The sequence below is a fragment of the Callorhinus ursinus genome, unplaced genomic scaffold (genome assembly GCF_003265705.2).
Source record: "Callorhinus ursinus isolate GAN/ISIS: 27379988/994484 unplaced genomic scaffold, GSC_fseal_2.0 scaffold3, whole genome shotgun sequence".
Taxonomy (NCBI): domain Eukaryota; kingdom Metazoa; phylum Chordata; class Mammalia; order Carnivora; family Otariidae; genus Callorhinus; species Callorhinus ursinus.
In genome coordinates this window covers 52,316,760-52,343,001 of record NW_027397065.1, presented here as the reverse complement: position 1 = coordinate 52,343,001, position 26,242 = coordinate 52,316,760, and the positions used below count along the sequence as shown (strand labels likewise).

The following is a 26,242-nucleotide window of genomic DNA, read 5'->3' as shown; positions in this document are numbered from 1 at the left end:
TGGTAATAGTCACATCAAGATCACAAAAAAAGTTCTACCTCACAAAATGATTGTCAGGATTTTTTAAAAGGAGTTTATAGGGGTTGGTTTTTTACTTGTGCAAATCTTGCGCATGCACGCGTGTGTGTGTGTGTGTGTGTGTGTGTGTGTGTGTGTGTGATCACTGTTATGCTAATTTTTGGCATATTGTCCAGGCATCCGGACTCTGAGGAAGAAGAGATATCCTTGGTGAGTAGAATGTGCCTACCAGCCACAGAGACAAAAATCTCAGTTCCAATCAGAAAGCCTACAAGGAAATGCATTCAAGTAAAATCAGGTCTGCCTGTCCTCAGATAATCAGGAAGATACCTTTCACTACCTCAGACAAAGGCATCCAGCCTAGCCACCCTAGCTGCATTTCTCTCCTTAATTCTCAACTGGCCAATGTTTTTGATAGACATGAGTTTTGCAAACACTCTACTTAAGAAAGAAAAATGAAACTTCATGCTCAACTATTTTCATCTCTATGGTATTTGGCTTTTGTGATTTTGTAAATCGGTTTCAAGCAAAAGGAAATGTATGTCTCTTTTCTAGGTGTGTTCATTGATAAATTTCATTGGGTGACCTTCAGAAAGTCAACCATTTCCTCTTTGGTGCTTTCCTTATGAAAAGTCACTTTGTGTCCCCATCCATTCAGGTCTTGTTCCCGTGATGACCTTGTTCAAGTTCCTCTGGAAGTGGGGTCCCCAGATCTCCATCCAACCACCCAACAGAGCTGTGTGTTCTGCACACAGCTCTGAGGCACTGTCCCCTCCTTTGTTTCACATATTGTTCTTCTGCTAATGGATCCCAAGCTTACATCAGCCTACAGGAGTCAGGAGATAGCTCACATTCTATCTACTTGGAGAGATTTATCAAGATTCAGATGCCTAGATCTTACCCAGCCCCAGTGAAACAGAATCTCTGATTAGACCCATTCCATGTAATTCTGACGTGCATCCAGATTTCAGCAAATAATGCCCCAGGGGTTTCTTTTGCAGGGATGAGGCATAGGCCCAGGTGTAGATTTCAGGGGTCTAAATGTCCATCTAGCTCTCCTTTTCTTTTGATCTATGCCAAAGTTGTTTTATTTTTTAAGATTTTATTTATTTATTTATTTATTTATTTATTTATTTATTTATTTATGAGAGAGAGAGAATGCACAAGCAGGGGGAATGGCAGGCAGAGGGAGACACAGACTGCCTGCTGAGCAAGGAGGCCAATGTGGGACTAGATCCCAGGACCCTAGGATCATGACCTGAGCCAAAGGCAGAGGCTTAACTGACTGAGCTACCCAGGTATCCCTGATCTATGCCAAAGTCAATTAAAAGTCTTAACCACAAGGGGGGACCACATGCAAGGACTCTGGCTCTCTCAATGAAAAGAATGTGAGGGGGTAACTGGGTGGCCCAGTCGGTTGGGTCATGGACTCTTGGGTTCAGCTCAAGTCGTGATCTCAGGGTCGTGGGATCAAGCCCCAAGTTGGGCTCCATGCTCAGCATGGAGTCTGCTTGAGCTTCTCTCTCTCCCTCTCCCTCTGCCCCTCCCCACTGTGTTCTCTCTCTCTCTCTCTCTCTCTCTCTCAGATAAATAAGTATATCTTTAAAAAACAGAAAAAAGAAAAGAATGTGAGAGGGTCCCTCTCATCCCCAAGGTTTAGCATTCACAGATAACCAAAAAATGACATACTTATTCAAGAGTTCCCTATTGATGAAATCCTCCATCTTACTATATCCTCACAGCTATATCAGTAACATAGGAGTTGGACCTGCCATTTTGTAAGCAAGGAAAGTGTTGTGTGAGAGTGATCACGTGACTTCAAGGTCTTACTGCTAGTAATTGACAGAAATAGCTTTCTCAAACATTCCAGCCAGCACCAGCACATACAGTAGCCTTCACCACTTAAGAGAGCCAGGAGGATATAAACCAGACACATATACACAGCATCCCAACCCCCAAACCCTCCCTCAAGCAACATCTGTCTAATAATAAAGATCAGAATTCTCTTAACCTCCACAGAACCACATATGCATAGAGGTCAAGCAAACGAGTAAAACAAGTTTATCATCCATGCACTTAATTTAAAAGGTTTCAACAATATGTGAACATCCTGGGAAAGTAGGAAAGGAAAACCATCTGAATACAATGGGCCAATGCTTCTCAAACTTTAATATGGATATTAATTATCTGGCATGATAGGCAGAATAACACCCCCCAAAGATGTCCAAATCCCCAGAGCCTGGGAATATGTTACCTTACCTGGCTAAAGGGACTTTGTTGATAGGATTAAGTGAAGGAATTTGAGAAAGGGACATTATTTGGATCATCTACATGTAACCACAAGGGAGGTGGGAAGGTCAGAGTCGGAAGAAGACACGACAAGGAAACTAGAAGCCAGCGGTCAGAATCAGAGAAAGCGATCTGAAGATGCTGTCTCAATGCTGGTTTTCGATGGAAGATGGGGTCCCAAGGCAAGGAATGGGGGAAGCCTCTAAAAGCTGGAAAAGGCACAGAATGGATTCTCCTCTAGAACTTCCAAAAGGAACACGGCCCCGCCAACACCTTGATTTTAGCCCAGGGAGACCCACTTGGGACTTCCGACACCTGGAACTCCGAGATGATAAAGCTGCATCGTTTGAAGACACTAAGTCTGCATTTGTTGCAGCAGCCATGGGAAATGGGTAGACCTGGGAATGGGTAAAATGCAGATCCTAATCCCGGCTCCCCTCAGGGGTGAGAAGTCCTAGGGGGAGCTTGCGGGTAGTGCCCGTGCACTGGTGCTTGGACCACGCTTTGAGAGTCGAGGCCATCAGAACTCCCCTGCACCTGCTCCTTCAGTGTCTGGAGGCTTCAGTGAGCACATCCTGCAGACCCTTCAGTCCCTCACCTCTGACGGCCCCAGCATCTGTCCCATCACACCTGGTGCGGACCTCAGGTCAGCCTCGTTTTCAGTATTACCTACTCTGAGAGGTACCTCCTTTTATTCTTATTTCTGCTCCCTGCTTATTTACTTGAGTGATTATAGTCCTAAGTCTGGGTGTTTATTTATCATCTCCCCCTCACATGTCTGCTGCCCCGTTCCCACCATGCAACACAGTGCCTGACATAGAATAGGCACTCTTGTGGGAAGGAAGGAAGGAAGGAAGGAAGGAAGGAAGGAAGGAACGAACGAACGAACGAACGAACGAACTAAAAATTAAGGAAGTTCTTAGTTCTTTTTTCAAATAGATGCCTGACCAAATCTCTCACAACTTGTATTTGTACAACTGAATTTGTTTTAAGCTACCTAATCCAAAAGTTTACACTGATCCAAGAAGCTAAATTTTCTCAGACTGGCCTCTATGTTCCAAACAGATGAAATCAATCTGAACACTGATCTTTTCCATCCCTGTTCAAGATTCCTCCCCCACTCTGAAAAGCCTGCTGCGGCAGGTCAGTTCCCAAGAAGCAGGCTCTGAGAGGAACATTGGCAGGCAGGAAGCTTACAGGGTTGTGCTCACAGGATCCCTAGGGGTGGGGGCAGGGAAGACAGGATGGAGTGGCCTGCAACACAGACTCAAGAGAGTCCTCAGCTGGTTCCCAAAGGGAGCCCAGGGGTCGGCGGGCCCTGCAGAGTCATCCTGGGCCAAGGGCTCCTGACAACCACCAGTCACTGGACAGGCTACGTCCTTGGCAATGGTCAGTCATTGAGGGCAGCTGCCCCAGAAGGGAGCATGGACTGGAGAGGGCACTCTTCTGTTCCAGGCAAGCCCCAGAGAGGGATCAGCTGAGAACTGTCGACCTTGAAAGCTTCCAGCAGCTGGGGGAAGGAGTGGGCCAGTCGTCATAGCTGGGGTTCCAGGCAGACTCCACAGCATTCACCACGCATGCCCTCTGTTTCCTCAGGCACTGGGGGAAAAGAAACTATTAAATCAAGCGAAGCCCAGAATAGAGCTTTGTGTCATACGAATATGAACTAGAGAGGAATAGACTAAAGATGCAGCAAGAAGCACACTGGTGTAGAAGAGTCCAGAAGAAGGAGAATGGGGATGGCCTGGAGGGTGGGCACAGAGCCCGTCTTGGAGACAGGGATCCTCTGAGATGGGTCATGTGAAGGCGTTGAGAGTATGGAGGAATGAGGTATGCGTTTGGAGCAGCTCAGAGCTGAAGGCTACAGTGTAGCCAGGGAGGAGGAGACCAAGGGGGCCCATGGGGGTAGCATAATAAGAAGCTGATCCGAAAGGAATGGACGGGTTGCTGGTCGCAGTGAAGGACAGGGTGGGGCTGGCCATTAAAAGTTTGCAGGGGCCCAGCTGTGGGGGTTTATATCTCTCCTCCAGGAGCCTCGAAATGGAGCAGGGACAGCATACAGCAGTTCAGAGTTGGCAAAGCAGGAGTGTCAGGGGGCACTAGGGGGCAAGAATCGGGGGGGCTGGTGAGACTGGAACGGACCACCTCGGAGTCAGGCTCGATGAGGAGGCCCGGGGGGGATGGGCGGATAGGCGATCAGACAGACCATGTCACAAGATCCTAAGGAGACTGTCCAGCAGCTTGGGGAGATTTCAGGGAGTGGGTGAGCCGAAAGTTGGGGGCTGCCGAAGGGAATTTCGGAGACCACACCTGTAGTGGCGGAGGGTGAAGAGGAGCCCGTGCAGCGCGCGGCGCGGAGTACTGTCCTGCAGGCAGGCCAGGTACTCTGTTTAAAACAGTGGTATCACAGCCACGGTCACATACGTAAGCAAAAGTTCAGGTTGCATATTGAATAAAAAGGCATGTCCACTTCCAAACCACCTGGCTCCTAACCAAAGCCCACTCCCTTCCCTGAAGGCAACCACAGGCAATCTGCAGTATCCTTCTGAACTCGGGCTCTGCATCCTAGACACACGCCTATGTGATCCCATTTCTGCAAGGAAGATTATATATACATAGATTCTATATACATGGTTTATATATATAATATATTTATTCCTCTAGAGGATCATATTATATATATTATCATATCTTTTAATTGGCCCCCTGCCTCACTCTTGGCCCTGGACTTAGCCCGCATTGTGAGAATGATGATTCTGACTTGGCCTGTTTCACTTGACTCATGGCTGGAGCCTCAAGTTAAAAAGATGGGAACTCTTGTGGGAAAGAGAGGCTTCATGAGGGCAGCCCCGGCAACAGCCATGGGTAAAGCTGGCCCAGAAAGGGCTCCTCTTTCCCCTGCACAAAGTCAGAACAAGGGAGTCCCGATGGGTTAGCCACGCGGATGGCTAACATTTTCCTGTTTCTGGGTGAGAGTTGTTAGTCTCGCTTCCTGGAATCTAAACAAAGTTCAAAACAAACTTCCAAACAAAGGGATCCTCTGCTTCCCAAGATCTCGATTCCAATCCCTGAGAGGAGTGAGCCAAGATACTCCTCCTCTGACGACTTTCCCAGCAGAGCCCCGTGCCTTCCTCCTGCACATTCCTGGTGGCCAATTGTTGTGATCATCCTCATGGGGGTAGTTTTTATTTCTATTAACCCCTTTCTTCACATCCTCATAATGATGCAGAGAGACTGTTTTCCCAATAGAAATTATTCAGGTCTTTTAGATGGTCCAGCGTTCGATGGTCTCTCCTAAAAGCCTAATCCACCAGTATCCAGCTGAGCAAGGTGAAAAAGAGTCTAGACTGAGGTGAGGGGCCCCACATTCAAGCCAGATGCTGCATCTGCCTCAGCGTGAGGCTGAGAGGTTGAGCGGCAGGTTCGAGGTTGGGGTTCATCAGCCATCAAATGGGAATGGAACTCCTGACTTAAGGTCTTTACAAAGTGGCTTCGAAGAGAAAAGTAGTAAGATCCCTGAAAGCATTTTGTTAATTCGAAGCGCTGGGAAGCACTGCGTGTGTTTTTTTAAACTGAGTGCACACAACTGGGGGAAATATTTGGTCAAAGAGAGGGAAATTCATCTCAGCCTGGAATAAAGGGAAAGAAATCAAGACCAGGTCGCCTTCCTCTATGAAGTTATGCTGCTTTGAAAGCCCTTTCATTCAGATCCTCACAGGCCTGTGAAAGGAAGAGGCAGGGTGAAATGCTTATTGCATTTGCAAGAGAAGGGATGGGGACTGAGAAGGAGACCAGCTCTCCTCCGCCAAGTCCCTACCTGAGTACTTCTCTGCAAAGAGATGGAAACCGGAGACACAGACCAGCTTCATTTAGCATCACTGTAATTGGCCCAGAGGAAGGACCACACCCTGCAATCCCCATGGCAACAGAGCTCCCAGCACATTCCCACGCAGGGAAAGGCTGACAGGAACAAACTTTGGGAAGGTCCCGCAGGCCTGCATGAGAAGAGAGATGATGGGCTTGTCACATGGGTAGGCGTAAGTGAATAATGATAATGCTAGTTAACTACACGGACAGCTTCATATGGATGCACCACACTAGTATTTTAATGGATTTACTCATTTAACGCACACAACCACCTGGAGAGGCAGGTCCTGTCATTATCTCCAACTAAAGAAGAATAATTTGGGGGTCTGGGAAGCTGAGTAAATTTCCAAAGGTCGCATAACTAGCAAGTGGTGGAGTCGGGATTCAGAACCCAGCAGACTGAATCCGGAGCTGGGCTCTTGACTGGGGCACCACTTGAGTCTGCCTAATTTTTGCATTTGGCAAAGAATAATGCAATCTACATTTATAGAGTCCCAGAGTATGGAGAGTGGAAGAAATCCTGAAGATGACCTGAGGATTTCATTCAAAACATCTTGATTAAGTACCAGCTATGGGCAGGCACTAGGTTGGGATCTAGGTCGGGATGGAGAGAGTAACACAGTGGTAGAGTCAACAGACACGGTATATTCTTTCATGGAGCTAACATTCCATTAGAGGAGAAAGATAACAAATAAGCAACAAATTAATTAGCAATGGAAGTGGGAGGGGGATAGGTAAAGCGACAGAAAATGCCAGGACATAAGATAATAGGCTTGGGAAACCCCTAATGTCTCCATCCACTTGTCCAGCCACCACCTTTTACATTTGAGGAAGACAAGAGACACTGCTCAAGACTAGACCACACCAAGCCCCTCCCAATGATGGATTTATTTTCCTATTATTATCTAGCCCATTGACCTCAGCACTGAGGTAAGGGCAACAAGCACTCAAGCACCCCCTTGTTGGCCCCAAGACACAAAGGATCCTTCCATCCCTGCATCACACCCCAAGAACCAGGAAGAAGTACAGGCACAGTGGAGCCTGGACACGCACCGGCGTCTCCAGCAGGTGGCGGCAGCGAGCGGCCACGCCCCCAGGCGCCCCCAGGCCACCTAACCACCCTGGGATCCCGCGTCACGGGATAGCAGATTCTCCTATTTCATTTTGCTCATCTTGGAATTCAAGACTGTAAACCAGGACCAGGATTCATGAACCCGTCGCAAGGGCTCTGGCTGGGGCTTTTGGCTCCTAATGCTGGCCAAAACGTGGATTCTGGGGCGTGGCAGTGCTCCCTGAGACTGACCTGGCCGGGACACACTACCCTGCGGAGCCCGGCACCTTGCGTCTCTGTGGCAATCGTCTTTGGGTCCCCGAGCCGAGCCATGAGCATAGTCAGGGGTGCACGCGCAAGCAGGCCCTACCAGCCCTGCTTCTACCCGGCGTTTGGGGCGCCCATGTCTCGCCCTCCTCCCCACTACCTCCTTCTCCTTCCTGCTTTCACCTGCGCCTGTTAGTCCACTCAGCTTCAAGGCCAGTGTTTACAGCCCAGAAGGCGAGGGGGCGAGGGGACGGAAGAGGGAGAGAGAGCACCTGAGGACACGGAACTGGCACGGGACTGCCATTTCACCTCCCAGGTGATGAGTGAGGTTGGAAGATCGCAAGATTTAAAGGCAACTGGGGCAAAACAAAACAAAAACGAAACGAAAAGCATTCAGGTTGGAAAGGAAGAATTAAAACTATCTCTACTCTCAGGTGATATGATCTTATATGAAGAAAATCATAAGGAATCCAATTTTTTAAAACCATTAGAACTAATAGAGGAGTTTAGCAAGATTGCAAGATATGAGAACAATAGACCAAAAAAAATAATAATAAATGGGGGGCGCCTGGGTGGTTCGGGCAGTTAAGGGTCTGACTGACTCTTGATCTTGGCTCAGGTCTTGATCTCACCATTGTGAGTACTGTGGTGAGTACAGTCATGAGTTTGATCCCCCATTGGGCATGGAGCCTACTAAAAAAAAAAAAAAAAGTCAAATTTTTTCTCTGCATTAGCAATGAACAATCCAAAAATGAAATTAAGAAAACAATTCAATTCACAATAGCATCAAAAATAATAAAAGTACTTAGAAATCTTTTTAACAAAAGAAGTGCAAAACTTGGGGCTCCTGGGTGGCTCAGTCTTTAAGTGTCTGCCTTCGGCTCAGGTCATGATCCTAGGGTCCTGGGATCGAGTCCCGCATCGGGCTCCCTGCTCAGCGGGAAGTCTGCTTCTCCCTCTCCCACTCCCTCTGCTTGTGTTCCTGCTCTGGCTGTCTCTCTCTCTATCAAAAAATAAATAAAATCTTTTTTAAAAAAGTGCGAAACTTATACTCTGGGAGCCACAAAACATCACTGAAAGAAGTTAAAGATCTCAAGGAAAGACAAACATCTCATGTTCACGAATTTGGAAGACTTAATTTTGTTAAGATGGCAAGACTCCCAAAATTAATCTACAAATTCAACGTAATCTCTATCAAAATCCCAGCAGCTTCTTTTCTAGAAATTGACAAGCTGACACTAAAATTCATATGGAGACTTAGGAACCCAGAATAGCCAAAAGAGTCTTGAAAACAAAGGGTAAAGTTCTCAGTTTTACACTTCTCCATTTCAGAAGTTACTGGTAAAGCAACGGTAATCAAGATAGTGAGGTACTAATATAAGGATAGATCATTGTAATAGAATTGAGAGTCCAGACATAAGCCCATGTCAATTGATTTTCCACAAAGGTACCGAATCAATGGAGGAAAAAAATAGTTTTTCAACAAATGGTGCTGGGAGAATTGCATGGCCACATGCAAAAGAATGAATTTGGATCCTTACCTCACACTATATATATAAATTAATTCACAGTAATGGAACCATAACATTGCCTCTAACTAATGAGACTGGTTCATTTTGATAATGAGGCAGCTTTTGGCCTTCTGAAGAAAGTATCAAATTTTGGCCCTCAAAAGGACTGGGAAAAAAGATCCCACAATCAGCTGGTAGGCAAATGTCATATCAATACGAGCAACCCACAGAGAAGCAGGCCCACTCCAATCTTCTGTCACATTCCTAAACCTAAAGAGAACATCTTACCTCATCACTGAAAATGATAGCATTTCTGCACCTGAATGAAGGCCCAAGGAGGGTGGGGAGGAGAGGGTGAGTCAGTGCAAAGCCTCTGACCTGCCACTTTTTACATTCCACATTGGGAGGTGATAGGGGACCATCAACCCTCGCTCTTCATGGCTGAATCCTGACTCATCATCTCATCGATTCATAATATAATCACGCCTGCGAGTAAGTAGTGCTGTCACCAGCTCATCAGTGTGGACCTGCACTGAACATTTGCTGAGTAGGCTGAAGTGAGAATGAAAATGCCCCTCCCAATAGCACTTTCTCTTGGAAAACAGAGCAAAACCCTTTCTCTAACCCTATTCTTTTGGAGACTACATAGTCCCCCACTTTCATAGGAAAGGTAGGTTACCATAAATGTAAAGCTTAGAAAGGGTCCATTAGATGCAATTTCTTTAGAGTTAGGCAACTTCAGCAAAAAATCTAGGGACTGGTGACACAACGTTGACAAACCATGAAGCAAGCAAGGCTGACTCAAGTCAAAAGGAAGCTTGTACAACTGTTACAACAAGTTCATTGTGAAGCATTAAGAAAAGAAAAGAATTACTATGGGATGGGAAGTAGGGTTGAAGGAATGTCAGGGGGCTGGAAGAAAATTATCACAAACAATAGAGATCTTTATGTTTAGAGATCTAAAACTAACTTTGCTAGCCAAGCTTGGCTCAAATTAACTTTCCCGCTGGTAGAATTAGCATAGAAATAAAGAATTTTCAAACTAGAAATTCTTTTAGAAAAGACCCAGTCTAGAACATATCTATATAGCTTTTAAAGCCCCATCTACATCTGAAAAGCCTTTTTTTTTTTTTAAGTTCAGAACCATTTTTTTAGAAGAAATATAACTTGGAGCTCAATAATTAACAACAAAGATCACTCACTGCATGCTTATTTTGAACCAGGCCCTGAGTGCTTTGTGCATATCTCATTTGTCCTCACAGTAGTCCAGGGAGGCAGAACTGTTATTGTTCCCTTTTTACAGATGAAGAAACGGAGGTACACAAAGATGAAGTACTTGCCAGGGTCACACAGCTAGGCTGCTATAGCACAGGACACAAGAAGAGCTTCCCTGTTGAAAGCGGGGTAGAGGGCAGAGTTCAGAATGAGGAAGCTGTCCGTATCCCTGCAGCTTATCCTTCTCACCCCACAGCTCATGACCCTGTTTGAAGACCTCTCATAAGAAAACCAAGAGATGGAGGTCAAAAATGGCAGTGGCAGCTGGGTCCCGAGTTTTGGGGCTTCTAGGTCGGTCCAGGGCACAGCTGAGGCTGCTCGTGTTGGGTGGTAGCCACGGTGAGGAGGGGTCAGCTGGCAGGTGGAAGGCCCTCAGCTACTCTATAGCACTCCCCAGCTTGGGGGTGAGCGTGCTGAACATCTTCCTGAAGTCGTAGCACAGAGAGCACGAGAGACCCCAGTGCGTCACCTACCCCGTCTCCACATGAGGGCCAAGCCCCTTCCCTGGGGAGATGGTAATCCGACTGGTTATGAAAAGATGAATAAAGAGAACCCAGACCACTACCCAGTGGGGACCACAACACTGGTTTGGACCATCACTCTGCATACAGACCAGGAAAGTATATGGGACCTTAAGTTCAACTTTCTTACTTGTATCAAGTAATGACCAGTATACCGATCTTCCATCCCTTTGCTTATGGCAGGAGATGGCTTAAATAAATAACCTAGATCGTTCCACGGGGGGAAAAAATAAAAGAAGGAAAGAAAACCAGAAGATAAACTGAATCACTAAAGGTCAAAGTAGGATAAAAATGTGACACAGATAAATATTTTAGTACATACTTTCTTTTGAGGAAGGAAAGGGAAATCTTTAGGATCCAGAAACAAGCACAGAAATCAAAGCCCTATGAATAAATGGGAGCAGATGCTATGGGGACCCTGGGGGTTCTCAGCCAGAAGATGAGTCAGAGCTGGGGCTGCTGGCCTTCTAATTTCCCTTCCTCCTTCTTAGAGATGACTTGGGGCTTAGATCAAGCAGGGGAGCTGGAAGGCTGCTCCCTGCATAAAGCTTGAAATCTGAAGTGTTGCTATTCCATCAAAAAGGGATTCGAAAACTTCCTTCCACCTTTCAAGGACACCCTGGAGAAGCTATGTGTCTGTCTGAGGACTTGTATGGAAAAATTGAACACCCAGTCCTGCTCCTTGAGAAGGTATAGGATCTGAATTTATTCTAAAGGCTGTAGGTATCCCAGTCAAGGGGCAAAAACTAGCCCCTGGGTGTTAATTCTCTAGAGAGACAACAGAAACAATCACAAAAACTACTCTTCCACAATGTAGGGTTCGTGAGAAACCCAAATTTTAATGTTAAAGAGTAGCTCAGAGTATGGTTGACCCTTGAATAGCACGGGTTTGAACTTCATGGGTCCACTTAACGTGCATTTTTTGATAAATACAGTACTGTAAATGTATTTTCTCTTCCTTATGATGTTCTTTTTTTTATTCAAAATATTTAATTGGTTGATTTTCACAAACTATACATGAAGTTTCCAATAATCACAAGTCGGTGAAGTACAAAATGTTACATTATGGACTGCAGCAAAGGAAGGCAACTGGTCCACAGGTTGGGGGGGAGGTTTCCTTTTAAACCCAACTCCTCATTTCAATGTGCAAAGGACTTATTCTGATCACCATTAAATTGTATTAAAAACAAAGTGGACTAAAAAGCAAATACTACTCTATGTTGGGATGGAAATGGGAGGAAAGAATGAGTCCTTCAAAGCAAGAGTTGAGACAGTTGGGGGAAGGTTCTGTGGTTCACGCCATTCCATTATTACTTTCGGTGGTGGCAGGAAGGTCCAGTTTTTCTTCTCTTTCTGCACCTTTGGATTTGCCTGGAAGGTTCACCAGCTGTCCACACGACCATCTCGACTTGCCTCAAAGTTTTTCTGCCACTCCCTTTCTCCTTCGGCTTTTTCTCCATCTTCTATCTCTTCTTCCTTTCATGCATCTCATTGGCTTCTCTCTCTCTTTCCTTTTAATTTCCAGGTCAGCAAAGAGTTTTATGGTCCGTTCTTTTTTTTTTTTTTTTAAGATTTTATTCATTTATTTGAGACAGAGAGAGAGCACATGAGTACAAGCCGGGGGAGGGGGGGTACCGAAGGAGAGAGAGAAGCAGACTCCCAGCTGAGCAAGAAGCTTGATGGGGGTTCAATCCCAGGACCCTGGGATCATGACCTGAGCCAAAGGCAGGCGCCCCTGGTCTGTTCTTATATACTGCTTGTTTGAACAGCTCAGGATCATCCTTCCCCAAATCTGTAGGTTTTCCTTCCCCCTTAATTGCTTTTTTCACTCTCCCAGTGTGTTCTATGTATTCTTTCCCTGCTTGAATTATATCCAGGGCCCTCTTCTTTTGTTCCTGATCCAGGAGCAACTTCTAAGCTTTGTCCACAGCTTCAAAGAGCTTTTTGTGCTGTCAGCATCATCTTTATTTTTGTCAGGATGCACCAATATGGATCACTGTTGAAACTTCTTTTTTATTCCTGCATCTGTCACTTCAGGATCCATCTGAAAACCTCAAATGGGTTCAAACTGAAGTCAGAGGAACCAGGACAGGTCAATCTTTCAAACTGATTTTTGGATGTTAGAAATGAATCTCTCTTCTTTATTCGTTTCACCTTGTTGTAGAAGGTCATAAAGGCTTCCCCGGTGCTCCCTCTGCCAGCCGGAGACCTGGTCTTTCTCCTTCCTGATGATTTTCTTGATCACATTTTCTTTTCTCTAGCTTATTTTATTGTAAGAATACAGTATATAATACATAGAACATACAAAATTCGTGTTAATCGACTGTTTATGTTATCAGTAAAGGTTCCGGTCAACAGTAGGCATTAATAGTTAAGTTTGGGAGGAGCCAAAAGTTACACAGAGATTTTCAACTGCACAGGAGGTCAGCATTCCTAACCCCTGCATTGTTCAAGGGTCAACCATAGATCATAAAGAGATACAAATCACATAAGGAAATTAACTACTGAGAGAGAAAACCAGCAGATACAGCCAGCCCGTAAATCAGCATTGCAAGAATGGGAAATAATAGAGCTGGAAATGAAAGATCAAGCAGGTCAAAGTAATTTAAAACATTTTTAAACTGGGACACCCAGGGGGCTCAGTTGGTTAAATGTCTGACTCTTGATCTTGGCTCAGATCTCAATCTCAGGGTCGTGAGTTCAAGCCCCACGTTGGGCTCCACGCCGGGCATGGCCTACTTAAAAAAAATTTTTTTTAACTTAGGAACAATAATGAAAGAATAGAGTATTATAGGAAGAGGGACAAGCAGATTTGATAAATAACAAAATTCAACTCTTGGAAACAAAAAACAAAGTCACTGAAATTAAGGACTCACTGGATAAGTTAAACAAAAGATTCAGCACAGCAGAGGAAAAAACTAATGGACCCGAGCATAGATTTGCAGAAATCACTCAGATAGCATGGAGAAACAAGAAAACAGAAGAATTAACCAAGAAAGTTGGAAGATAGAATGAGATGTCCAGCATAATCTACTAGAACTTCCACAGGAGAGACTCACGAGTCAGTATTCATAAGGAAAATGATGGAGAATATTCCAGAATTGAAGACATGAATCTTCAGATTGAAAATGCACACCAAGTTCTAAAGAGGGTAAATAAAAATAATAGGTTTTGTTAAATGTGATTTCTATTTCTCTAAAGGTTTTTTTGTGTTCAGGTCTTTCCTCCCAATCCTTCTGCCTGGGCTTAATTTCCACTTCATCTAAATGTTCAATTTGATAGAATGAAAGAACTAAATAAAAAGATAAGAATATAGATTAATAAAGTAAAAATCAAATATTATATAAAGGAGGAAATAACAGCAATAAATGATAAAATTAGTGAAATATTTCTATGTTTTAAGAGTTCACTTCCTGGGTGCTGTGGCTATAGAACTAGTTACTGCTTGTTTCTGTGACACACAGGCTACTTTCCCAGGTGCAGATCAGAAATCTGCTTCTGGGGTCATTTCACTCTCAGTGCACTGTCTACGCAGTCAGTAAAGCCTGCCAAAGGAGATAGGCCAACACTGGGAGGGAGCCTGTGGGAAGAAGAAAGAGACCAGCAAATGCCAGAAACCTGATACCAAACCAAAGGACCACAGACTAAGAGTGACACCCAGTGGCCAGACCACCTGCATAGCACACAGGATGATTCCCAGGACTCCACATCCTGGCCGGGGCTTTGTGGCCAGGTGGTTTGTGGGCTTTTTCTCTCATTGCTGTGTTTTGGGGAGGTCTGTGATCTAGAGTGTGTTTGGGTGGGGGCAATGAGCCAGTTCCTCTCTCCCCTCCTTCTTCCACCTCTCCCCGTCTCCTGGCTCACTCTCCCCTTTCCCTATGCAATGGGCAGTCTCTGGTGATGGGGTCCCACAGGTGACCAGGTGAAGAGGCCACAGAAGACACTGCAGAAATAAGGAGAAGTTCTCATGCCACCACTGCAATACAAGGGGTGATGTTCTTCATGGCCAGAGTGTATCCCCTACAACTAAGCCAGCTAAAATATGATGAATTAATTTAGTGGTACTGACTTACTGAAATTCAGGGAGGGGATAGAGGATATTGAAGGGCCAGGGTAGACAATCCATTTCATCACAAAAAGGCCCTGATGAAATTAGACCTGGTTAGATCCACCTCATTTCTGCAAATGGAGCTGCGGTTATGTTTCCAATCTCTCTAGCGACAGCCAGATTGGAGATTATGCTAAGGAAATGCTGGCTGAGATGCAGAAGCCCATAAGAAAATTACAAAATCTGACACCTGTCCCACCATCTAATTAAAATGGTCTCTGGGGGGGCGCCTGGGTGGCTCAGTCGGTTAGGTGGCTGCCTTCGGCTCAGGTCACGGTCCCAGGGTCCTGGGATCGAGACCCTTATCGGGCTCCCTGCTCAGCGGGAAGCCTGTTTCTCTCTCTCCCACTCCCCCTGCTTGTGTTCCCTCTCTTGCTGTCTCTCTCTCTCTGTCAAATAAATTAATAAATCTTTAAAAAAATAAAATAAAATAAAATGGTCTCTCAAAAGTTACCACCAATAATAACCACAAAAATAAGAACTAGCACATATTGATCATACACACTGTGCCAGGCACCATCCTAAGTGTCTCACATGCATTAGCTCATTTAAATTCATGACAATCCTATTAGGCAAGTACTAATATTATACACATTTTACAGATGAGAAAACCGAGGCATAGGCAGAGAAATTAATGTGTCCTAAGTCATACAGCTGGTGAACTGATGGAAACACATGATGTTCTCACATGGCCCCCAAATATCTTTGAGGCAGTCTGAACCTCAGAGGATATAGATGATCCTAGGTGAAAACATGAGGGAGGGTATAAAAAGTAGTGGGAAAGAAATGGATGAAGACTTGGCAGTCAAATGTGCAATGTATGCTTGGCAGATAATACAGAGTCCACATGAACTATGGCCAAAAAAAATAAATTATATGAAATGGTGCATTATGAGTCGTGATGAGAGGGGGTGGAAGATGGCAGGCAGATTGTGCTTCATTTTGTATGTCAGCCTGAAGAGATTTAAATTAACCTTGTAGGCAGTGGTGAGTGATGGAAGATTTATAAACAAATAAATGTCATAGCCAAAATTAATATCCTTACAACAATGTATCCGGTTGTTGTGTCTAGACCATATGCAGATGAAGTATGTGTTTGAGCATGGGTCATATTCTTCCACAAATTGGGTCTGTCTCAATAAAGGTACCATGTGCATGAGAAAAAAAAATATTTATTCTATGGTGGTAGGATATAGTGTTCTCTAAATATTGATTAGGTCAAGATGATTGTTTTTCAGATGACCTTTCCTTTTACTGACTTTTGTGTTCTTTCAATTATGTGTGATTTTTTGTTCTTTTCACTACTGAGGGTGTTAAGACCCCCAACTGTGATTGTAGAATTTCTTTTTCTCCCTTTAATTCTTTCAGTTGCTTCTTTGTATACTTTAAGGATCTATTATTGAGCCCACACATTAATGACTGCATCTTTTTGTGTACTACAGCCACTCCAGCCTTCCTGCGCTTACAGGTTACATGGTATCTTTTCCAATCCATTTGCTTTTAATCTCTCCTTATGTTTAAAGTATATATACCATGAATAGCATTCATTAGGTCTCACCTTTTTTCAATCAGTTCTGAGAATCACTCCCTATCAATTAGAGTGTTGTTTTATAGTCTTCTGGCCCCCATGGTTTGTAATGGGAAATCAGACGTCTTTGGAATTGATATTTTGTAAAGAAAAAACATTCATGACACTTGTTAAAGATGATAAGAAAGAGTCTATTCAAGAAGGGACTATTACAATAGGGTTTTGCGGTAGGGGAGAGAGATTAGGCTCAACTCCAAATACAATGAAGAAAAGTGAAAATTTATAGCCAAGTAGTAGGATAGGGGGAAGTAAATGGAAAATTACTGAGACAAAACATCAGGACTAGGAGGATTCTTGCTAGGCTTGCTCAACAGAATTCTTGCTGAAGGCAAGCCAGGATGATAAGATATTGAGGGTAGATGAGGAATTTGATCAGACATCAAGGGTGATCAGATACAAAGTAAGGAATTTTGCTAAACTGACTCAGCAGGATTCTTCCTAACCCTGAACTAGGTGGACCAAGGACAGAGCCTAAGTTTGGGACCTAATCAGAAAAAAAGACTCAGAGGCACTTGATTCAAGTTTGGTCAAAGTAGAAAGTCTGTCATATTCCACTGTATGTCGTGTGTCTTTTCCCCTAGCTCCTTCAAAATTTTCTCTTTACCTTTGGTTTTCAACACTTTGACTATGATGTGACTAGATATAGTTTTCTTCTAATTTATCTTATGGAGCTTCTTGAATTTGTGCCTTTGAGAAGACATCTGCCCCATTCTATCTCTCCTCTTCTTTGAGGAGTCCAATTATGTGGGGAGTCTATAGTGTTAGAACTTTTGATATTGTCTCTCATGTCCCTGAGGCTCTGTTGATTTTTTTAAACTTTTTTGGAACAGTTTTAGTTTTACAACAAAATTGAGAAGATGATACAGAGATTTCCTATATACGTACTACCCACCCCCACATGCACGGCCTCCGCCGTTAACATGACTCACCAGAATGGTACAATATTTACCAAGGATGAACCCACATTGACTCAGCATAATCACCCTAAGTCTATAGTTTTAGGATTCATTCTTGGTGTTGGATATGCTATGGCTTTGGACAATGTATAAAGACATAGAGCCATCATTATAATATCATAGAGAATATTTTCACTACTTTAAAAATCCTCAGTGCTCTGCTTATTCATCACAACCCCCATCCTCTATAACCACAGATCTTGTCACTGTCTCCATAGTTTTGTCTTTTCCAGAGTGTCATATAGCTGGAATCATACAGTACATAGCCTTTCCAGAGTGGCTTCTTTCACTTAGTAATATGCATTTAAGTTTTCTCCATGTCTTTCTATGGCTTGATAACTTGTTTCTTTTTAGCCCTGAATAATATTCTGTTGTCTGGATGAGCCACAGTTTATTTATCCTTTTACCCACTGAAGGACATCTTGGTTGCTTCTAACTTTTGGCAATTTAATTAATAAACCTGTTATAAACATCCATGCGCAATTTTTTATGTGAACATAAATTTTCAACTACTCAGAGTAAACACCAAGAAGTGTAATCACTGGATCTTATGATTAGAGTGTATTTAGTTTTGTAAGAAACCACCAAACTGTATTCCAAAGCGTCTGTACCATTTGCATTTCCACTAACAATGAATGAGAATTCCTGTTGCTCCACATCCTTATCAGCATTTGGTGGTGTTAGTGTTCTAGATTTTGGTCATTCTAATAGGTATGTAGTGGTATTAATTTGCATTTCCCTTATGAAAAATGATGAGGAACATCTTTTCATATGCTTATTTCCTTCTGCATATCTTCTTTGGTGAGGTGTCTGTTAAGGTCTTTGGCCTATTCTTTAATTGGGCTGTTTTCTTATTGTTGAGTTTTAATAGTTCTTTGCATATTTTAGACACAAGTCCTTTATCAGGTATATTCTTTGCAAATGTTTTCTCCCAGTCTGTGGCTTGTCTTCTCATTCTCTTGACATTGTCTTTCCCAGAAGCAGTTGTTTTGTTTTGTTTTGTTTTTAATTTTAATGAAGTCCAGCTTATCAATTATTTCTTCCTTCTTCCATGGATCATGTCTTTGGTGTCGTACCTAAAAAGGCATCACTATACCCAAGGTCATCTAGGTTTTTTCCTATGTTATCATCTAGGAGTTTTATAGTTTCATAGTTTACATTTAGGTCTGTGATCCATTTTGATTAATTATTGGGTAGGGTGTAAGGTCTGTGTCTAGACCAGACACAGGTCTAGATGTCCAGTTATTCCAGCACCATTTGTTGAGAAAACTATCTTTGCTCCATTCTTTTGCCCTTGCCCCTTTGTCAAAGATCGGTTGACTATACTTATAGGAGTCTATTTCCTGGGCTTTCTATTCTGTTCCATTAATCTATTTGTCTGTCTTTTGCCAAAACCACACTGTCTTGATTACTGCAGCTTTATAGTAAGTCTTGAAATCAGGTAGCATCAGTCCTCCAATTTTGTTCTTCTCTTTCAATATGGTGTTAGCTACTCTGAGTCGTTTGCCTCTCCATATAAATTTTAAAATCAGTTTGTCAATATGCATAAAATAACTTGCTGGGATTTTGGTTGAGATTGCACTGAATCTATAGATCAAGCTGGAAAGAACAGACAGCTTAATAATATTGAGTCTTCCTCTTATTCATGAACATGGAATATTATCTCCATTTATGTAGTTCTTCTTTGATTTCATTTTCAGAGTTTTATAGATTTCCTCCTAAAGAACTTGTACATATTTTTTTAAAAGTATTTCCTTTTGGTGGTTGCTAATGTAAATGGTATTGTGTTTTTAATTTCAAATTCCACGGGTTCATTGTTAGTATTTAGAAAAGCAATTGACCTTTATATGTTAACTTTGTATCTTGCAAACTTGCTATAATCACGTATTATATACAGATGATCAATGACAGTTTTAAGTCTTCCTTCCCAACCTGTATACCTTTGGTTTCCTTTTCTTGCTTTACTCATTAGCAAGGACTTCCAGTACAATGTTGAAACAGAATTGTTGAGTAGGCACATGCTTGCCTTGTACCTGATCTTAGAGGGAAAGTCTTGAGTTTCTCACAATTAAGTATGATACTAGCTGTAGGTTTTTTTGTAGATAGTTTTTATCAAGTTGAGACTGTTGCCCTCTATTCCTAGCTTACTAAGAGTTTTTATCATGAATGAGTGTTAAATTTTATTAAATGCTTTTTCTGCATCTATTCACATGATCATGTGATTTTTCTATGGGATAGATTACGTTAATTGATTTTGAATGTTAAACCTACCTGCATATCTGGGATAAATCCCAGTTGGTCATGGTATATAAGTCTTTTTATACTTTTTTTGGATTCAATTTGCTAATATTTTGTTGAGGACTTCTGCATCTATGCTCGTGAAAGATATTGGTCTGTAGTCATCTATTCTTGTAATGTTTTTGTCTGGCTTGGGTATTAAGGTAATGCTGGTCTCATAGGATGAATTAGGAAGAATTTCCTCTGCTTCTATCCTCTAAAAGAGATTTTTAGAGCTTTGGTATAATTTCTAACTTAAACATCTGGTAGAATTCACCCATGAACCCAACTGGGTCTGGTTCTTTCTGTTTGGGAAGATTCTTAATTATTGACTCAATTTATTTAATAGATATGGGCCTATTCAAATCATCTATTTCTTCTTGTGTGACTTTGGACAGATTGTTCATTTTAAGGAATTAGCCCATTTTGTCTACATTATCAGATTTGTGGGCATAGAGTTGTTCATGGTATTCCTTTATTATCCTTTAATTTCCATGGGATCTGTAATAATGACCCCTTTTCATTTCCGATATTAGTGAATTGTGTCCTCCCTCTTTTTTTCATCTATTTTACTTTTTATCTGTTTTATTGATCTTTTCAAAGACCAGTTTTTGGTGTCATTGATTTTTCTCTATTGATTTCCTGTTTTCAATTTCATTGGTCTCTGTTCTAATTATTATCATTTCTATTCTTCTACTTACTTTGGATTTCATTTGCTCTTCTTTTTCTAGTTTCCTAAGGTGGAAACTTAGATTATCAATTTTAGGTCTCTCCTTTTTTTTGATATATTCAGTGTTATAAATTTCTCTCTAAGCACTGTTTTCACTGCATCCCACAAACTTTGATAAGTTAATATTTCAATTTCATTGAGTTCAAAATATTTTTTAAATTTCTCTTGAGATTTCTTCTAGAATCCATGTGTTATTTAAAAGTGTGTTGTTTAATCTCCACATATTTTGGGATTTTCCAGTTATCTTTCTATTGTTGATTTCTAGCTTAATTCCATGGTAGTGTGATAGCAAAAATTGGGTATTATTCTATTCTTTTAAATTTGTTAAGGTGTGTTTTAAAATTTTAAAAAGTATACCTAATATTAAATATAATCATTAAAAAATAGTCAAACCAAAAGAAGGCAGGAAAAGAGGAAAAAGGAACAAAGAACAAATGGAATAAAAAAATAATAATAATTGGGGTGTCTGGGTGGCTCATTCAGTTAAGCATCAACTCTTGATTTCCGCTCAGGTCGTGATCTAAGGGTCTTGAGATCAAACCCCAAGTTGGGCTCTGTGCTGAGTGTGAAGCCTGCTTAAGATTCTCTCTCTCCCTCTGCCCCTCCCTCAAATGCTTGTGGGCGTGTACATGTGCTCTCTCTCTCTCTAAATAATAATAATAAGTGGTTGGCTCCATAGCTCAGGGTTTAGAGCACTGGTCTTGTAAATAATAATAATAATAACAAGACGGTAAATTTAGACCCAACCAAATAATAATTACATTAAATAAAAATGGCCTAAACTCTCTCCATTTAAAATTCAGAGATTGCCAGATTGGATAAAGGGAATGAAAAATATAAAGACATAACTAGGTTAAAAGTAAAAGGATAAAAATAGAAATGCCATTCAAACACCAAAGGAAATGCCTCGTATCAATTAAAGTGAATTTCCAAACAAGGAACATGACCAAGGATAAATAGGGACATTAATAAAGGGGCTAATTTATTAAAAAGATTTAACAATCTTAAAAGTTGGGGCACTTGGGTTGCTCAGTTGATTAAGCATCTGACTCTTGATCTCAGCTCAGGTCTTGATCTCAAGGGCGTGAGTGAGTTCAAGGGCCTACGTTGGACTCCATGCTGGGTGTGAGGCCTGCTTTAAAAAAAAAAAAAAAAGGCGTATGTACTGGGGCACCTGGCTGGCTCAGTCAGTGGGGCACGCGACTCTTGATCTCTGCGTTGTGAGTTTGAGCCCCAGGTTGGGTGTAGAGATTACTTAAAAATAAAATCTTTAAAAAAAAAAATGCATGTACCTAACAACACAGTTTAAAATGCATGAAGCAATAAGTAACAAAACTGAAATAACTAATAAAATCTACTATTTTAGCAGGATATTGCAACACTTCTCTCTCAGGAATTAATAGAACATGTAGACCAAAAAAAAAAAAAAAAAATCCCAACCACCACCACCACAAAAAATCAGTAAGGATACAGAAGACTTGAACAACACTTTCAATCAACTTGACCCAATTGACATTTATATAACAATGCTCCCAAAAAACATCAGAATAGACAGTCTTTTCAAGCACATATGGAACATTCACCAAGAAGAACATATTCCGAGACAAAAAACAAATGTCAAGAAATTCAAAAAATTGAAATCATCCACAAATGTTCTCTGAACACAAAGGAATTGAATTAGAAATCAATAAAAGAGAAATATCTGGAAAATCCCCAGATATGTGCAAATTAAACAAAACACTCCTAAATAACTCAAGGGATGAGGGAGAAATCACAAGGGAAATTAAAAAATAGTTTGAATGCAATGAAATCAACCTATAAAAATTTGGAGGATGCAGCAAAAGCAGTGCTTAAAGGGAACTTTTAACACGTCACATGCTTATATGTGAAAAGAAGACAGTCTCAAATCAGTTGTCTAAGCAGAGCCAACAAAACAAGCAAGGGGAAGGAGGACAGAAAATAGTAAAGGAAGAGCAGAAATCAAATAGAAACTGAACAAACACATAGACATTTAATTTAAATTTATTGTGATTTGACAATAAGTCAAATCATTATGCTGTATGCCTTAATCTTCTACAGTGCTCTGTGTCAACTACATCTCAATAAAACTGGAAAAAAATGAAGAATATGAAACTAAACAGCTGTTTCTTTGGGGGGAAAAAATAGTAAAAACCAACGGACAGAGGACAGACTGCTTCCTGGGACTCAGAAACAAACCCCTGTGTCTGCACCATCCTTCCAGGGCTGAGAGACCAAGGGACATGAGTCTGAACAGGCTGGTGGGGGCACCTTTCTAACAGTGCCCCTTCTCCAACCTCCTAGCAGACAAGGGAGGGACCTAGAGCGGGCTCAATGCACAATGCAGCCTTTGAGATCCGGCTGCAGCAGGAGGCCCAGGAAGGAGGGGAGGGGCAGCCCAGCCCTCAGGACCCAGAGTCCTTACACTGTCAGGCCTTTGACCGGGGAGCAGCGCTCCTCCCTGCCTCTCTGCAGATTGCTTCAGGCCTATCAGGCTCTGGCACATTCCTCACATTCTAGGACTGAGATACACAGTTAGGTTCCTGTGGGGGAGGTCAGGGTAGGGGAGGAGGGAAGAGAGCATCCCAGGAATCAAAGCTGCTGTTCTTGTTTCCCCCTGACTGACTTGGCCCACACTGTCTTGCCTGCCAATGGGAAAGCCATTCCCACCCAGCCTCTCTCTGCAAGCACCTCCCGCGGCTCTCTGGGTGAAGCTGGAGCTGTGGGTGCTGCATCTCACCTGGGCCCCAGCAGCACCGGTGAGCCAACTCCTCACTGGTGAGTGTGCAGGGCCCCAGCCCCTGCTCCTAAAGCTTTGGTCAGAAGGAATGTGGGAAATCGCCTGATGGAGCCCAGCACCTTACAGATGAGAGAGGATGGAGGACCAAGTCTGGTAAGAGTATGCACAAAATCTAGTTACACAAAACAAACCTCATTTGCCTTGTGAATAAGTCAGTAGAGCAGAGGAATGCAGTTCACATAGTGCGCTGAACTTCAAAAGCCTCCCCTGAGATCCCACAAAGGAAGTGGAAAAACGATGGGCTGAATCCAAATATGGTTAGACAGGTTGATGACTAATTTAAAGACCACTAATAAATTACTTAATGCTTCCTTGGATGCTGTTTTCTTTCTTTTTTTATTGACGTGTAGTTGACACACAATGTTATGTTCGTTTCAATATACAACAGAAGGATTCAACAATTTTGTACATTTTGCAGTGCTCACCAGGGTAAGTAGTTACCATCTGTCACCATACAAGGTTATTACAATATTATTGACTATATTTCCTATGCTGTACTTTTCATCCCTGTGACTTCTTTATTTTACAACTGGAAGTTTATACCTCTTAATCCCCTTCATCTATTTTGCCCAACCCCCACTCCCTCCCCTCTGGCAACCACCAGTTTGTCCTCTGTATTTATGAGACAGTTTCTATTGTGTGTGCATATATGTGTGTTCATTTGTTTTATTTTTTAGATTCCACATATCAGTGAAATCATATGGCATTTGTCTTTCTCTGTCTGACTTATTTCACTTAGCATGATACTCTCTAAGTTCATCCATGTTGTCAGGAATGACAAGATTTCATTCTTTCTATGGCTGAGCAATATTCCATTGTGTATATATACCACTTCTTTACCCGTTTATCTATCGGTGGACACAGGCTGCTTCCATATGTTGGCTATTGTAAATAATGCTGCAATAAACATAGGGCTGCATATCTTCTTAAATTAATGTTTTGCTTTAATTTTCTTTGGGTAAATACCCAGCAGTGGAATTTCTAGACCATATAGTATTTCTGGTTTTAATATTTTGAAGAACCTCTGCAGTTTTGCATAGTGGCTGCACCAATTTACATTCCCACCAACCATGCATGGGGATTCCCTTTTCTCCACATCTTGGATGCTATTTTCTTAGCAGGTTCTCAGTCCAATTCTTATTCCATTCCAGGTCAAAATTTAATAAAGTTTTGGAGGAAGGCACAAATTCACTCTTTTAAACAATACTGAATGAGCACCTACTCTGTACTGGGTACTAGTGACACTGTTGAGTGAAAACAGAGCCCCTGCCTTCACAGAACCCATAATCCACTGGAGACCTAGAGGTCAATCAAAGTGTCACATAAATAATTATACAAAAAGGGCTATAACAAGAAGGAAAGTAAGCACAGTAAGAACATAGGAAAGGGGAGGGCATCTAGGCAGGGAACTCAAGGAAGACTTCCCTACAGAAGTGACTCCTCAGCTAACATCTGAAAAATAAGTAAGAGTTACATAGACAAAGATGGGAGAGACAGGCGCCTGGGTGGGTCAGTTGGTTAAGCAACTGCCTTTGGCTCAGGTCATGATCCCAGGGTCTTGGGATAGAGTCCCAAGTCCACCGGGCTCTCTGCTTAGTGGAGAGCCTGCTAGCCTGCTTCTCCCTCTCCCTCAGCCCTTCCCCCTCACTCGTGCATGCGAGCTATCTCTCTCTCTCTCTCTCTCGCTCTCTATTAAAATAAATAAAATCTTTAAAAAAAAAGAAAAGGGAAGGAAAAGAATTCCAGAGGGACCAGCATGTCCCTCAGAGGTCCTGTGCCAGGAGGGAAATGACGAGTGTGAGGGAAGGAAAGGCCACTGAGCAGAGTGTGCAGGGAGCCATGAAGAGCTGCATTAACCTGCTAGAATGTAAGCTCCATGAAGGCCGAGAATTTTTACTATTTTGCTCACAGTTCTGTGTCCCAGCACCCACAACTGTGTGCCTTCCACACAGTAGATACTGATAGATATTGAATGAATGAGTGAATGCTGGTGTAGGAAGCTGGCAGAGTACTAGAGTTAGAGGGGACAGGAACAATAGAAATGGTATAGGATTTTAGGCAAAGGGACGTTGTGAACAGATTTCTCAGTTTCATAGCTTCTTGTTTCTTTAGAGATTTTATTATGAATGGATGTTGAATTTTGTTAAAATACATTATCCGCATCGTTGAAATAGTTATTTTTCTTTTTTTCTCTGCTGATATGGTAAATTACATTGACTGATTTTCGGATGTTGAACCAACCTTGTGTTACAGAACCTGGACTGGATCACCCAATGGAAGAACCAAGCGGTACCCGGAAATCTTGGAGGATAGGAGGTTTATTCAACACCGGTGGGCTCAGAGGAGAATGGTCTCCAAAGGTCTGAGCCCCGGAGCACAAAGGGGGCAATTTATACACTTCTACTTCCGCATACTTGGCACTTTTGGCGCGTGCGCAAAGCGGGGCAGGGAGAAGGACCCAGATTGGTGCACCCGGGAGGCAGAGCAGGGAGAAGAACCCGGAAGAGCCCCGAGCAAGGACTGGGACTCTCCCGCTGGCTCGGTCAGCCATCTTAGGACACAGATTTTCCTTATCACTTCCATCCCCCACTTGTTCATTATGTATTACCTTTTAATATGTTGCTGGATTTGATTTGCTAATGTGTTGCCAAGGACTTTTGCATCTCTGTCCATGAGGTATATTGGGGCTTTAGATTTCTTTTCATGTAATGTCTTTGTCTGATTTTTGGTATCAGGATAATATTGGCCTCATAAAATAAATTGGAAAATGTTCTACCCTGTTCTGTTTTTTGGAAAAATTTCCCTAGAACTGGTATTATTTCTTCCTTTAGTGTTTGGCAAAATTCACCAAGAAACTTATATGGGCTCGGAGTTTTCTTTTTCGGAAAGTTTGTAGCTACAAATTTAGGTTTTTTTTTAAAACATGTATAACACTACTCAGCCTATATTTCTTCTTCTTTTCTTTA

General features: G+C 42.3%; 1 long non-coding RNA gene and 1 pseudogene across 2 annotated transcripts in view; one reads left to right on the top strand and one right to left on the bottom strand.

Annotated features, from left to right (window-relative positions):
* Positions 1 to 26,039, top strand: part of LOC141371444 (uncharacterized) — a 29,647-nt gene extending 3,608 nt beyond the window's left edge. For both annotated transcript variants that reach the window (XR_012376401.1, XR_012376400.1), the window contains one exon: positions 25,530 to 26,039. This is a non-coding gene — a long non-coding RNA (uncharacterized lncRNA). The remainder of the gene's footprint in view (positions 1 to 25,529) is intronic.
* On the bottom strand, positions 4,397 to 24,932 carry LOC112820404 (dnaJ homolog subfamily C member 8-like; annotated as a pseudogene).
* Positions 26,040 to 26,242: the final 203 nt, after the last annotated feature.